The 14,375-nt window shown below is 35.1% G+C and overlaps 1 protein-coding gene across 2 annotated transcripts in view; it reads left to right on the top strand.

Moving 5' to 3' along the window:
• DMD (dystrophin) overlaps nt 1–14,375 on the top strand; it is a 2,163,935-nt gene that overhangs the window by 1,293,698 nt on the left and 855,862 nt on the right. The window lies entirely within an intron of this gene.

The raw sequence follows: 14,375 nt of genomic DNA, 5'->3' as shown, positions 1-14,375 counted from the left end.
AATAGGTGGATTTTAATATTCAGAAATCTAGAATAACTCACTGATGAGCATCTTTGGTGAGGATGTATTAGAAAGGTTTTGGAATTACATCCATTGTCTTTGCCCACCTCTTCTGGCCACCTTTGCTCCTTTTACATTATTCAGAAAGTGGATACAATTCATACTGCTGTACAAAATGAACATATTAGTTGACCTACACATGCACGTGCATGCACACACACACACACACATACACAGACAAATCTTACTAAAGTTAAATAATAGCATCATCTAAAAACATTTTCATTTTAAATTTTAGTTTAGAAAATACTGGAATACCTATATATATGAGTGAGTGAGTATTGCTTGCTCAGTTATGTCAAACTCTTTGCCACCCCATAGTTTGTAACCCACTAGGCTCTTCTGTCCATGGGATTATCCAGGCAAGAATACTAGAGTGAGTTGCCATTTCCTTTTCCAGGGGATATATACATATACATAGACATAAAATAAAGACCCATGCTTTGTAGTTATATTTCTTCCTTGGGAAAGTCATACACTTTTTTCCCCCAAAATTGAAATCCTTCTATTAAATACACAACATCCCATTATTTAAACAGCTAATATATTTACACTATCGGCAGGTTTAAACCTGTATAGCATCATTTCTGCACTAGACCCAATCTAGCCTAAAATAAGACATTAAGAAATGGGAAAATTAAGGAAAATTGAATAACATGCTATAAAAATATATCAGCTTTATAAAATGGATTAAATTGACTGGAGGATTATTTTTTCATTATTGTATATAAAATGTTTCTCATTTTGAAGTATCTTACTCATATAATATTTGAGTAAAGCCTTTTAAAAATATTTTCTGTAGCTTCTTACCTGAGTTTTAAAATTTTTATTATTGGTCATTGACTTCTAAATGCAAATTAGAACTTACAAATGTTGATAGGACAATACACCTGTTTCACCAAATAAGTTCTAAAATTTTAGGTCCTTCTAAGCTAATAAGAAATTGATGTACACTGTGTTGTGAAATATTACACACATTGTAGGTTAATTACAACTAATTGGTTAGGAAAAAAATTCTCCCATTTAAACGTTCTGACCTACATTAAACATTGTACTTTTGTTCCTTAAAAAGTCAAGATCAGCTTCCTTGAGGTTGTATTTTTCCTCTAAACTCAGCTTTTAAAGTTGTCTACTTCATGCTACATTTTAAAAATAGATGTTAGCATATTTAAATTTCCACTGAGATCAGTTTTGTGGCAAACTCAGGATTTTTGTATCATTTTAAGTTTTATGAAATATAAAAGAGTAATAAAATGTAAGTGCCATTTCTACAAATATGCTTACAGCTATTGCTAAGCACCTAGTATAAATAAAGTAAAAATAAATAAAATAATATTTTATAAAGAACATGTTAACCTAACAATCATGGGAGGGCTTGTAATCATGAAACTATTATTAATCAGTGGCGTGCTTTCAATGTAACCCAAGCAGAAGTTACAAGGAAATAGATTATTGCACAGGTGAAAAATAAGATGACTGTTCCAGTTGACAACAGTATTCTTAGTTTGCAAGAGGGATTTAAATACAGCTATTGAAATATCTAATGTTTCTTAGTCCATGTACACCAGTGAAAGAAAGTGTATAATTTAAGTGATTAAAGTCTACAAAAACTATGTGGAGCTTTATAGCTACATAACTTTAGACATTTCTCTTTAAAAATGTAAGATATTGGAAATATGAGAAGAAAATTCTCAGAAATTTCAAATAGCAGCAGACATCCATTGAAGTTAGTCTGTGTTGGAAGTAAATGAAGTATAAAATAGAGTCAATTAGCTGTTCAATTTAATATAGAAAATTCACTGTTGCCTCAATTATGTAGCAGAGGAACTGAATAACATCTATAGTTTTAAGGCTGATAATAATGAGTTTAATGATGACTTAGCCATCAAAATGGTCTTTGTAAATGAAGACGATATAAACAAAAGTTACTGACCATAAAGGGAAGTCATAGGTTAAAACAAAGCAACCCTGTGTATGAAGACTCTTAAGCCTTGGTTCACTGATAGAAGTCAAGGGATGTCATGAACTTGAATGGGAGGAAATACCTCTTTGTTTTCACTAACCTCTTAACTGAAGTTTAATATCCCCTTGCATTTTGAATATAGGCAATAAACCAGAGCAATGCTAGCAGTATCTGAAATCACAGATGTTTCCATATCTCATTAGAATTGTCACATATATCTCAAAATATTGTTCATGCTTATCACTACTTCAAAACTGTAGTAGGTATTAGATCTACCACAGTATCTTATTAATGTGTTAATAATAAGCAAACAAGCATTACTGTATCACAAATGTGTTTCTAATAATCTTAAAACTGTACTTCAATATAATTGACTTCCTTTGGAGTCCTGTGTATTTTATATTATGAGTTTAAAAGCATTATTCTGGGAGTCCCAGATTTCACCAGATTGCCAAAAGAGTTCATAGCACTGAAAAAAAAAAAAGACCTCACTATTTCTAAACAGTTGTTCATTTATCTGCCCAGACCTCATTATCATATAATATAGTTTTGCTCCTTTTGATGGTATAGTCACTATCCTCAAACATTCCTTTATCCTGGAATATTCTAGGAGATATACCAGTCAAGGAAATGTGGGTAGGCAGGCCTTCAAGCAATGGATTGCTGACACCATAAGAAATTGTATTTTACTTAGAATAATGTTAATTGATCAAAAAAATTGAATGAAAGAGGAAAGCAATGTAGTGGGAGGCAGAATCCCTAAATTAAGGAATCTCTGAATCATTGCCCATAGCAATAAAAAATGATCTGTCCGTTTTTCTTTGACAAATGTGATATTACTTCCTCCATTTCACAGATAGGACTATTATTGTGCTAACATATATTAAGGAATAACAATTTTAATTTAAATGTTACCTAATTAAATATGTGGCTTGAAATTTTCTTTTTGAATATTATTTTTAGTGAAAAATTTTAAGCATGTAGAAAAGTTGAAGTAAAGTTGCATAATAAATGCCCATATACCCTCCTCTCTTCCTCTTACATTTCTAGATTCAGCAATTAACATTTCACCATGTATGCTCTTTCTCTCTCTTTGTCTCTATCTCCCCCATATCTGCCTTTCTGTAATATAGGAAATAACATACAGATACAGATTTTTGTTGTCTTTACATTTGCATATAAATTATAAACACTCCTATACTTAACCACTGAATATTTCAACATGCATCTCCTTGGAATAATGACTTGCCACATATAACCATGCTTGTTTACCATGCTTGAGAAAATGTTAAATAACACTAAATTATTGTTTAGTGTCCTGTCCATGCATCTTATTGAATTAGAGTTTTCTCCAGATATATGCCCCAGAGTGGGATTGCAGGATCATATAGCAAATCTATTTTTAGTTTTTTAAGGACCCTGCATACCTCATTGTAGTTCTGATTTGCATTTCTCTAATATTAATGATGTTGTGTATCTTTTCATGTGCCTCTTGGCTATCTGTATGTCTTCTTTGGAGAAATGTCTATTTAGGTCTGCTGCCTGTTTTTTGATTGTTGTCATTGTTGTTATCTTTTTTTTTTTTTTAATTGAGCTGCGTAAGCTATTTGTATATTTTGGAGATTGATCAGACACATTGTTTGCAAATGTATTCTCCCATTCTATGGGTTGTCTTTTTGTGTTATGATTTCCTTTGCTATGCAAAAACTTTTAAGTTTAATTTGGTCCCATTTGTTTATTTTTGTTTTCATTTTTGTTCTTCTAGGAGGTCGGTCCAGAAAGATATTGCTGGGATTTACGTCAAAGAGTTTTCTGCTCATGTTTTTCTCTAGAAGTTTTATAGTGTCTAGACTTATATTTAGGTTTTTAATCCATTTAGAATTTATTTTTGTGTATGGTGTAAAAGAATATTCTAATTGCTTTATTTTTTAATATGTAACTGTCCAGTTTTCCCAGCACCACTTGTTGAAGAGAACGTCTTTGCCTCCTTTTATAATAACTTAATTGACCATATGTGTGTGGATTAATTTCTGGGCTTTCTATCATGTTCCATTAGTCTACATGTCCGCTTTTGTGTCAATACCATACTGTTTTGATGACTGTAGGTTTGTAGTGTAGTCTGAAGTCAGGGAGTCTGATTCCTCCAGCTCCTTTTTTTTTTTTTTTTTTTTTTCTCCTCAAGATCGCTTTAGTTATTCAAGGTCTCTTGTGTCTACATACAAATATTAAAAATTGTTGCTCCAGTTCTATGAAAAATTCCACTGATAATTTGATAGGGATTGCATTGAATCTGTATATTGTTTTGAGTAGAATGGTCATTTTAACAGTATTGATTCTTCCTATCTAAGAACATACAGTCTATATTGCCATCTGTTTTCATTGCCTTCAGTTTCTTTTGTCAGAGTCTTTTAGTTTTTAGAGTACAGGTCTTTTCCTCCTTATATAGGTATCCCTAGATATTTTATTCTTTCTATACAGTGGTATACAGTGGTAAGAGGGATTGTTTCCTTAATTTTCTTTCTTACATTTTATTGTTAGTTTATAGAAATGCAATAGATTTCTGTATATTAATTTTGTATTCATTAACTACCAAATTCATTGTTGAGCTCTAGAAGTTTTCTGGTACTTCTTTAGGAATTTCTTTGTATAGCAGTGTGTCATCTGCAAACAGAGAGAGTTTTGCCACTTCTTTTCCAGTTTGAATTGAATTTACCTTCTATTCTCTGTATTTCTTATAAACTGGAAGTTGAGTTTAGATGAAACTTAAAAAGATACAAGTCAAATGTTTTTGTCAAGAGTACTTCATATAGGATGCTATGTAATTTGTATCACATCAGGACATGTGTAATATGAAGTATTCCCACTCCAACTGCTGCTAAGTTTGATCACTTGGTTAAGGTGGCAACCATTAGATATTGAATTAGAAAGTAATATATTTTTATTTGAAATTACTAAATCATCTAATGACTTTTCTACCCATTGATGTAATCCATGGATTCCCTAATCTAGTTGTTACAATGGGGATACAAAATTACTACTTTCCTAATTCTGACTTGATCCTGCAAGCTGGTTTCTTCTATTAAAAAAAGAAAACATTTCCTTTTTTTTATTTGTTCGCAATATGGACTTATGGATGCTTATTTATTCAATATGCTGTAATGAATTAGTTATCATTCCTGTTAATGCTTACCTTGACCAAATTTAACCATTGGGAGTTCATTCAAGCTTTCTCCTTACATGTCCCAGACTCACCTTGTATTTTCCCTGCCCGGGGTATGGTATCAACAATTCTCCAAAAATCTCTGATAGGCTGGAGAATGTTACACGGAAACCAAGACCTGGGCAGTAACGCCTTCTCAAAAGAATCCTGGTGCCTTTATGGCAAGCAGTACTAAGGGAAAAAATGTTTTCATATTACTTTTGCAAGGATGCAGACATCTCTATCAATCAGAATACATCAAAATCCAAAGAAAGGCTAAGTATATTAAAAATCCCTTACTGTGTTAGATTTCATGTAAAAGCAATAACTTCTTACTCATTTCAATATCTTTACTGCTGAATTTTTGAACCAAAGTTTACCTGTATATAATCTATGCTAGTTTGCCAAGCAAATTAATGGCATAAATGAGCTAATGGGAGGCATTCCTGAATGTACTTAAGGGAAGAAATTGTTTTTTAAAGACCTTAGCTCATTGTTTGCATGCAAATGGATGCTGTTAATTAGAAATGAGCCTTATCTAATTCATTAAAGTAGGCCTAGTAGGACCTCTTCTTGCAAACCTCCATTGAAATTCATAGTACTCCATTCACCCTTTTTTAAAACAACTGTTTTCTCTTGTCTTCCTTAATTTTGGCTTCTCCCTGATTCAGATGCCCCTAACAAAATAGTCTTCATATAACACTTCATTTTCTACAAAATGAAAACCAAAATTTTACTAAAATTCATAAGTGTCTTCACAGGGTATGCCATATTTTAAATGTAGTCAATGTAGGCATGTAAACCAGTGCTAAAACGCTTCTCACACATTCACCCTTGGTCCCCAGAATTTCTCCAGCCCCAAATCTAGTCTATTTGCTCTATCTTTTAACTTCCTGGTTTCCTATCATCAGTTTTAATTCTGACTCTTCATCCAGCCCAGAGTCAGTGCTCACAAGCTGAATCTAGCTTAGAATGTAAGTGGTGTGTTTACATAGGCACTGTCACAAAATAATTGCCAATATTTAAAAATTCAGAGTCTTCATATCTTAAAAAAAAAAGAATATCTCTCTCTTTTTGAAAACTTATATCTGACTACTGTGTATTCATTCTCACATTCTCTCAAGGCATGATCAGCTGCAACTAAGTGACAGATGTTTCAGACTTTTGCTGCTCATAGTGTAGTCTCTGGACCAGAACACAGACATCACCTGGGAGTTGCTAAGAAATACAGAATCTAATAAATCACAGTCAGCATTTTAACAAGATTCCCAGGTGATTCATGTGCACCTTAAAGTTTCAGAAGCATTAGTTTGGGCAAGGAAGCTTTCTCTTCAGTTTGTCACACCTGTCCCAACTCAACCATTTATATTAACTGCTTTCCCATAGATATTTGACTTAATGATACTTTATATAGACCCTTAAAACTCAACATTCAAGATCGTGGCATCTGGTGCCATCACTCCATGGCAAATAGAAGGGGAAAAAGTGGAAACAGTGACGCATTTTCTTTCCTTGGGCCCCAAAATCACTGCAGACAGTGACTACAGCAATGAATTTAAAAGATGCTTGCTCCTTGAAAGAAAAGCTATGACAAACCTAGTCAGCATATTAAAAATCAGAGACATCACTTTGCCGGTGAAGGTCCATATAGTCAAAACCATGTTTTTTCAGTAGTCATGTACAGATGTGAGAGTTGGACCATAAACAAGGCCGAGCCCCAAAGAATTGATGCTTTTGAACTGTGGTGTTTGAGACTCTTGAGAGTCCCTTGGACTGCAAGGAGATCAAACCAGTCAGTCCTAAAGGAAATCAACCCTGAATATTCGTTGGAAGGACTGATGCTGAATCTGAAGCTCCATTATTTTGGCTACCTGATGCAAAGAGCTGACTCACTGGAAAAGACCCTGATGCTAGGAAAGATTGAGGGCAGGAGGAGGAGGAGGCAACAGAGGATGAGATGATTTGATGTCATTACTGACACAATAGACATGAGTTTGAGTAAACTCCAGGAGACAGAGAAGGACAGGCACGCCAGGCATGCTGCAGTCCATTGGGTCACAGAGAGTTGAACACAACTTAGCAACTAGGCAACAACAACAATACTGATGATGATGATGATGATGATATTGGTGATGATAGTGACAGCACTTAATATTGCCAGGTGCTATTCCAGGTGCTTTACATAGTTCATGTAATCTTCATAACAACTCTATTCTTATTTCCACTTCTATAGAAGGGTGATTGGAGCATAGGGTGCTGAAGTTCTTTATCCAAGATCATATAACTAGCAAGTATTTGAACCAAAATATAAGCCTAAATCTTCTTGAGTCTAGCATTGTTAATCTAGATCCAATTTTGCATTACTTATCCTAGCTTGGACCTTTTACTAAAGATATGCTTCTGTTGGCTAAAAATATATATATGTAAAACCTAAAAATTGAGAGTTTTGCTTTATTTGGTGGACATACTGAGGATCTCAGGTCTCAGAGGGAGGCAGCATCTCAAGTAGAATACTACTCTGAGGAAATGAGCCGGGGAGCTAGATTGTATAGGAGTTATACAACAAAGGGCAAGTAGTAGGAACAAAAGATTACTGTTAATAAAAGAAAACTAGGTATCTCAAGATAAGGAATTCAATGCTTTTCTACTCATGTGCAAGATGCAAGAGTTTGGGCTCACTGAAATCATTCCTTTCATATGCACCCCAGACATCTGGGGCCAGTATCCTGTGTTTTCACATTGGAAAGTCCTGAGCCACACCTTAGGGAGTGGCTGCAATCTGATAGCTGCTTGATGGCAGCTATTCTTTGTTTCCTTCCTGAGTTCCCTCAAGGCTCACTGTTGGAGGGGTGCAGTCCTTGATAATAGTGATGTCCTTTTTTATTAATACGGCAGGCAATATTTTATTTCTCACTTCTAGTTTCTGCCCACCAGCTTCTCACTTACCAAGCCCAATCCCTTAGTGCGCCACACTTAGTACAAGTGAATAGGACTTGAAATCCATTCTGACCTATCTTTGCAACCGTATTATCTGCCACTTCCACCATTTCAGCTGGTGTCTTAAGCATAAAATGACATGACATAAAGTGTTCTGTCCCTCAGCTTTTGAAAAAGACATTTAGTTTTGAGTTAAACTCCCTTAATTTTTCCTTAAAATCCTACCTGTGCTCCAGAACCCAGCTTAAGTGCTATTTCCTTAATGAATGTTACCTGCTTTTCTCAAACAGAAGTACTTTGCTCTGTTAAGTTCTTCTTGCTCCTTTTTATAACACTCATGTAACATTTTCCATATCTATTATATGTCATATATATGCATATTTTATTTTCCCAGCAGAATTGAAAACTTCAGGAGGGCAAGGCAATATCTTTTTCTCTTCTCTATAAGCCAAAATACTTTGTAGAAATCTAGTACATGTGGATGACCATGGATTATTTTCTCAACTTAAATAGTAAGAATTTTTATGCACATTCAAATTAAACTAGCCTTGAAACTTTACACTTGACATTGCTACATAGGTTAATAATAGATCTACAGAGCCAGAACCATTGTTTAAAATGTTTTTATAATATCACATTTCCATGGATACATTTTTAGTTCTGAAAATTAGACTTGATCAGCTTTAATCTTAAAAATGGTAGACATTGGGTTAATAAATCATAGTTTAGGTGTTCTCTAGAATTTAATCCTCTTAAGAGAAAACACTTCATTTTCCAGAGCTCTTTACACCAAAAAGATGCTCTTTGATTCAAACATGTTGTACATTTCTTTATATCAGTCTTACAGGATCACAACTAGTAAATTCTAGTGATTGAAGTAGGAATTAGACTTGAAACTGGATCTTTTATCCTCATCAACCTATAACCAGAAGATATTTTAGATCCAATCCATATTACCAAAGAGCTATTTTTAGATTGATCACAGAGAGTCATACAGATATTATTATCCACATGTGTCTATGGAAAAGCTCATCTCTTCCCATCTGTTCTCTGGTGACTCTCGAAAAGCTTTCAAGGACATTCATAATTCTTCATCAAAAGACTATGAAAAATTAGCTTCATAGTTAATCTTTTTATGTCATATTTTATTCTTTGAAACTTGGCAAATTCTGACTAGCTGACTAGTCAGAAACTAGAAACTGACTAGCTGAATCCAAACATGCTGTTGCATTGACTGGTACAGACAATATCATTATAGATATTCTTCTTCTATCAACTTTTTGTCTTCTGTCAACTTTTATAGGGCTGAGGAGATAGGAGTTGAAGTATGCAGGATGATCTCTGGCATGGGTCTCATAGGGTAGCAGGAGTAAAATGAAAAATGAATGGACACACCAGAGAGGAAAAGTGATAGGAGCGAAATCAATGAAACAAGAAAGAGTGAATGCAGTCAAGGAATACATGTAGTCCAGTATAGAGAAGCTCTCTTAAATCTCCATTTACTCATCTAACTATTCTAAGCTCATCATTTTATATGTAAAACCAACTTTCTGATTCCTATTCCAAACTGAATGCTGGCTATAAATAACTTAGAGGTGTTTTTGAAAATTTTTCAAGTGGACTTCCTAGAACCACGTACCTTGCCTCCCACCATTTGAGAGTATGATTTCTAAGTGTCACCTGTGTGCTGTTCTCAACACATGTGTGCAAGTTATTCTCGTTTTTAAATTTTCTTATTCAGTTAAATATTACATAACCTAATAATATAGAAATGCAATGAGAAAGAAAATTGCAGTTTCTGTGAAAACTAAGTTAGATGCTTTGGAAGACTGATTAGCAAAAAAATTCTGTTCAATTGGAAGTAGAGAAACAACTATTTAAAAATTGGGTAGAGGGTAGAAATTGCAAAAATCTGGAGGGATTTTGTATTTAGATTTTTTTCTGATGTCTCTAAATCTTATGCTACTTTAAAAAAATCAAAACTGCAAGTCATAGATTATGCAGTATAGGAGTGTTTATGCAAAAGAAAATATGCTGAATTTCAGTCAGTTGCTTATTCCAGGAGAAGTCTTGTATCCCATACCAAATGAATGGTGAGTTAATGATAATTTTTATGCTCTAAATGAAAATAAAATGTTAAAATATGCATAAACGACTTTATATAATCCCTCCAATTTAGCAATATTCTTCTAAATCCTGCCTATCCAGTCATCCCAATCAAGTTTAGTAAGAGTTTTTCCCTTGTTTGTCTAAAGGACAAAGTATGGTGTGGTGCTAAATAGAACCGTCAAAATGGACCAGGTCATGGAAGATTTCACACCTCAAAAAACTTTTTTTGTGGAGTAGCATAGAAGAACATTGGAAGGTTTTTCAATAGATGAGATTTGAAACCACATAGGTCCTTCTGATTGTGGAGCCCAGGGTGAAATGAGGAGGATGAGACTGGCAGTTGGGTGACTCAAGTAGTCTTGTAGTATTTCAGATTAGGGACAATGAGTGTCTAAGCAAAATGATAGATTCAAGATACTTAGTCGATGAAAGTAAAGTGACTTGGTAATTGATTAATTGAGAGGGTGAAAACTTGAAGGGAGAATTCTAGAAGTATTCCCTTCCCCAGATTTCTGGCTTGGAGAACTGGCCAAATGGAATGCTGTTAGCTGTGAGAGAAAATACAAGGGGCTGTATTCAGATAGAAAGAAGGCAAATCAGACATGAAGACTTCAACCTAGAATATGATAGGCTTGAGGAGCCTGTGGAGCAATGAAACCAAGGTAGGCAGAAAACATGCATTTGGATGTGCCAGGCTGAAGGCAATAAGTCTTTTTCTTAGTGGAGTGATGCTTAGTCATCATGCCTAGTCAACTGACTGCTTCTCAATGAGATATCTTACTCATGTCATTCACTCACTAGCTTGTGAATAAAAGAGAGTTTTTCAGAGTACCTATTAACCAATAAGCTCTGCTATGGAGAAAGGGTTCAGGTGTCAGGAAGCTACTGTGGCAGATGAATACTAGTGGTGACTGATGAACCAAAGTAATACCTGTGATCTCCATGGGGTCACAGACTACCACTCTTAACTCACAAATCAGAAGAGCTGGTAGACAAACTATGGGAGATACACCAGGAAAGCATACCCATCACAACATACAGAAAAATAAGCTCAAAGTTCTCATCCTATTAATTGTGGATCAGAAACGACCCCCATGTATGTTTGGGACACCCTGTTGAAAGTGAGGATGTCTATAAGCATATTTAAAGTGTGGATGTGTTACTGATGAATTTGAGGTTCTTGCTTTGTTGGGTAAGAGTTTGGAGACAAACTGGTAGTTAGAAGTGGATTTATTAAAAAGAAACACTCTGTAGACAAAGTATGGGCCATATCAGAAGGTGAGAGACTCCAAGAGCCCAAATTTTGGGGTGGTTAGTTTGGATGGGCTGGGTAATTTCATAGGTTAATGAGTGGGAAGATTATTGGGGAAGGGGTGGGTATTTCCAGGAATTGGGCCACTGCCCACTTTGTGAACTTTTATGGTTGGCCTCAGAACTTTTATGGAGCTGGTGGGTGTGTCATTTAGCATATACTAATGTATTGTTGGTGGTGGTGGTCAGGCTTCCCTATCCCTCACTATCTCCATAAGTTTGCTCAAACTCATGTCCATTGATTTGGTGATGCCATCCAACCATCTCATCTTCTGTCATCCCCTTCTCCTCCCACCTTCAATCTTTCCCAGCATCAGGGCCTTTTCCAACGAGTCAGTTTTCCACATCAAGTAGCCCAAGTATTGGAGCTTCAGCTTCAGCATCAGTCCTTCCAATGAATATTCATGCTTGATTTCCTTTAGGATTGACTGGTTTGATCTTCTTATAGTCCAAGGGACTCTCAAGAGTCTTCTCCAACACCACAGTTCAAAAGCATCAATTCTTCAGTGCTAAGCCTTCTTTACAGTCCAACTCAATGTATTAGGATGAGCATATACTGAGGCTCATGGTCTACTGGAAGTCAACTTGTCCACCATCTTGGACCCATTTGGTTCTCATACATTTATATTGTGTCCTATGGCCATGTCATTCTTTTAAAGGTTGTGGCCTGCCCCCTTCCCTCCTGTTTCAGATACAGTGTTCAGTGAAACGCACACAGTCAATACAGAGTGAGCTAGAGAGCCTGAGACATGAGAAGTAAGCACAAAGCAAAACATACCCAATAAAACTCCTCACTTGGAATCCTGTAAATGCACTCTCCCTTTAAGGTTATCGCTATTTAAAATCTATCTATTGTTATCCATCTGACTCAACAGTAGCTACACCTGAGCCAACCATTTTTGAAAATATGCCAAAAGGCATTTTGCATCCTTTTTATTTTCCTTGTTGCTGAGGGAAGTTGAATTGACTACCTTCAAAGTCTGTCCTATGAGACATGTTTCATATTATGAGCAATCATTTCTGAAGTGCTTTTTATGTCAGAATTAAAAGCCATCATGCAACTAAAAAGGAACACAATATCCACAGGTCAGTATACCATCTTTGTGCTCAAAGAAAATCCTGATCTAGAGATAAAAATGCATTGATCACTTTACTGATTCCTGCCCAGGATTTAATATAATGGAAGGATGCCTCAGATGTGTGCTAGTCTGTTCCCATGGTCCCTTTAACAGATCTTGTCTGTTCTAGTAATTCTGAACTGGTATAGTTTGGCCATTGATATATATATATATATATATATATATATATATATATATATATATATATATATATATATATATATATACACACACATATATATAATTTACTTTTTCCCCATGTATGTTTATTTAAATGAAAATATGTTTTCTTTTTATCTACTAATAAATATATTTTTAAAAACCTTTTCTAAAATGGAAAACACCACACATGTGTGAACTGTTAATCTAATTATTTTCCACTTATACATTCACTATTGTAATATTATCTCCTCATTTTCAGCAGAAGGCCTTATCTCTTACTTCACAGGAACCTTGCCCAATTAATTATTCTCTCTTCCCTGAATGCACACAAGCATAACTGTATCTTTATCCTTTCTCTACTGACTTCTTACCCTTGACCAAGTAAACATTTTTAGCTCCCAGATTAAAAAAAAATAAATTACCAACACTCCTTTCTTAATGTGTTCCACCATATTTGTCAGGGTTCTTAACTGTGAATAACAGAATCCAGTTCTGTTTAATGTAAGCAGAAATTGACTTCATGAGAAGGATAAAAACCTGCTCCTATTTCCATACAAAAGGCTAGAAAATCAGGTCAAAAATGGGCAGAAACCAAGGGAGAGGCTCAGTTCCAGGAACTATAATCCAAATCGTACCCTGTATTTGCTTGCTCCCATGGACCATCCCACCATTATAGATGAGGTGAAGAATGCCACTGCTGCTGGAAAGAATTCTAAATGGTCCCTTGTGATTTCTGTCATTCATTTCCAGATTCAAAAATTCAACTTCCTCCTTCAGAGTCCACACTGGTCTTAGAAAATCCCCCCACGTGTGCAGGGTTTTCAGATCCTGGGCAGTCAAAGCTGAATAAGGTCTCTTACTTCCCCTTCCTAATTATTATCCTCATTTGAATCCTTCTCTAGTCACTAATACTTAAACTCACATATCCTCTTTTATCTCATCTCTTTCTTTATTTTTTCGGCTCTTGGTCCCCACCACTGCTCTGATGATACTATCTCTGCCAAGGCCATCAATGATATCCTGTAGTTAAATCCACTGGACATATCTCAGTCATACTGAGGCCTCAAAATCAATGTATCAAACACCGAATGTGTTCTGTTCCTCCATAGATTGTACTCTTAGTGGCATGGCTATCTATTCACTTGCCCAAGCTAGAAACTTGGAAGTAACAGGAGTTAATTTTTTAAGTTAATTTTTATTGGAATATAGTTGATTTACAATGTTGTGTTATAGCAAAGTGAATCAGTTATACATGTATCTACTCTTTTTTAGATTCTGTTCTCATATAGGTCATTACAGAGTATTGAGTTCCCTGTGAAGAGTTAATATTGAGTTTAAGTTTTATGTGTTTACCCTATGAATGGTCTTTGTCAAGAGTTTTCAAATGTTTCCCTGTGCAACCTTCACAGTAACTCACTTTTAAAGATCTTTCATGTCCATTTCACTTCCTGACTGTGGGATGGTAAGCAGGGGATGGCAACATTCCTATCCAGTTTACAAAGTATTAAATTGCCAC

This window comes from Muntiacus reevesi, chromosome X (genome assembly GCF_963930625.1).
Source record: "Muntiacus reevesi chromosome X, mMunRee1.1, whole genome shotgun sequence".
In the NCBI taxonomy this organism is placed as follows: domain Eukaryota; kingdom Metazoa; phylum Chordata; class Mammalia; order Artiodactyla; family Cervidae; genus Muntiacus; species Muntiacus reevesi.
The sequence above is the reverse complement of the archived record's forward strand: the minus strand, read 5'-3'. Positions and strand labels throughout refer to the sequence as shown.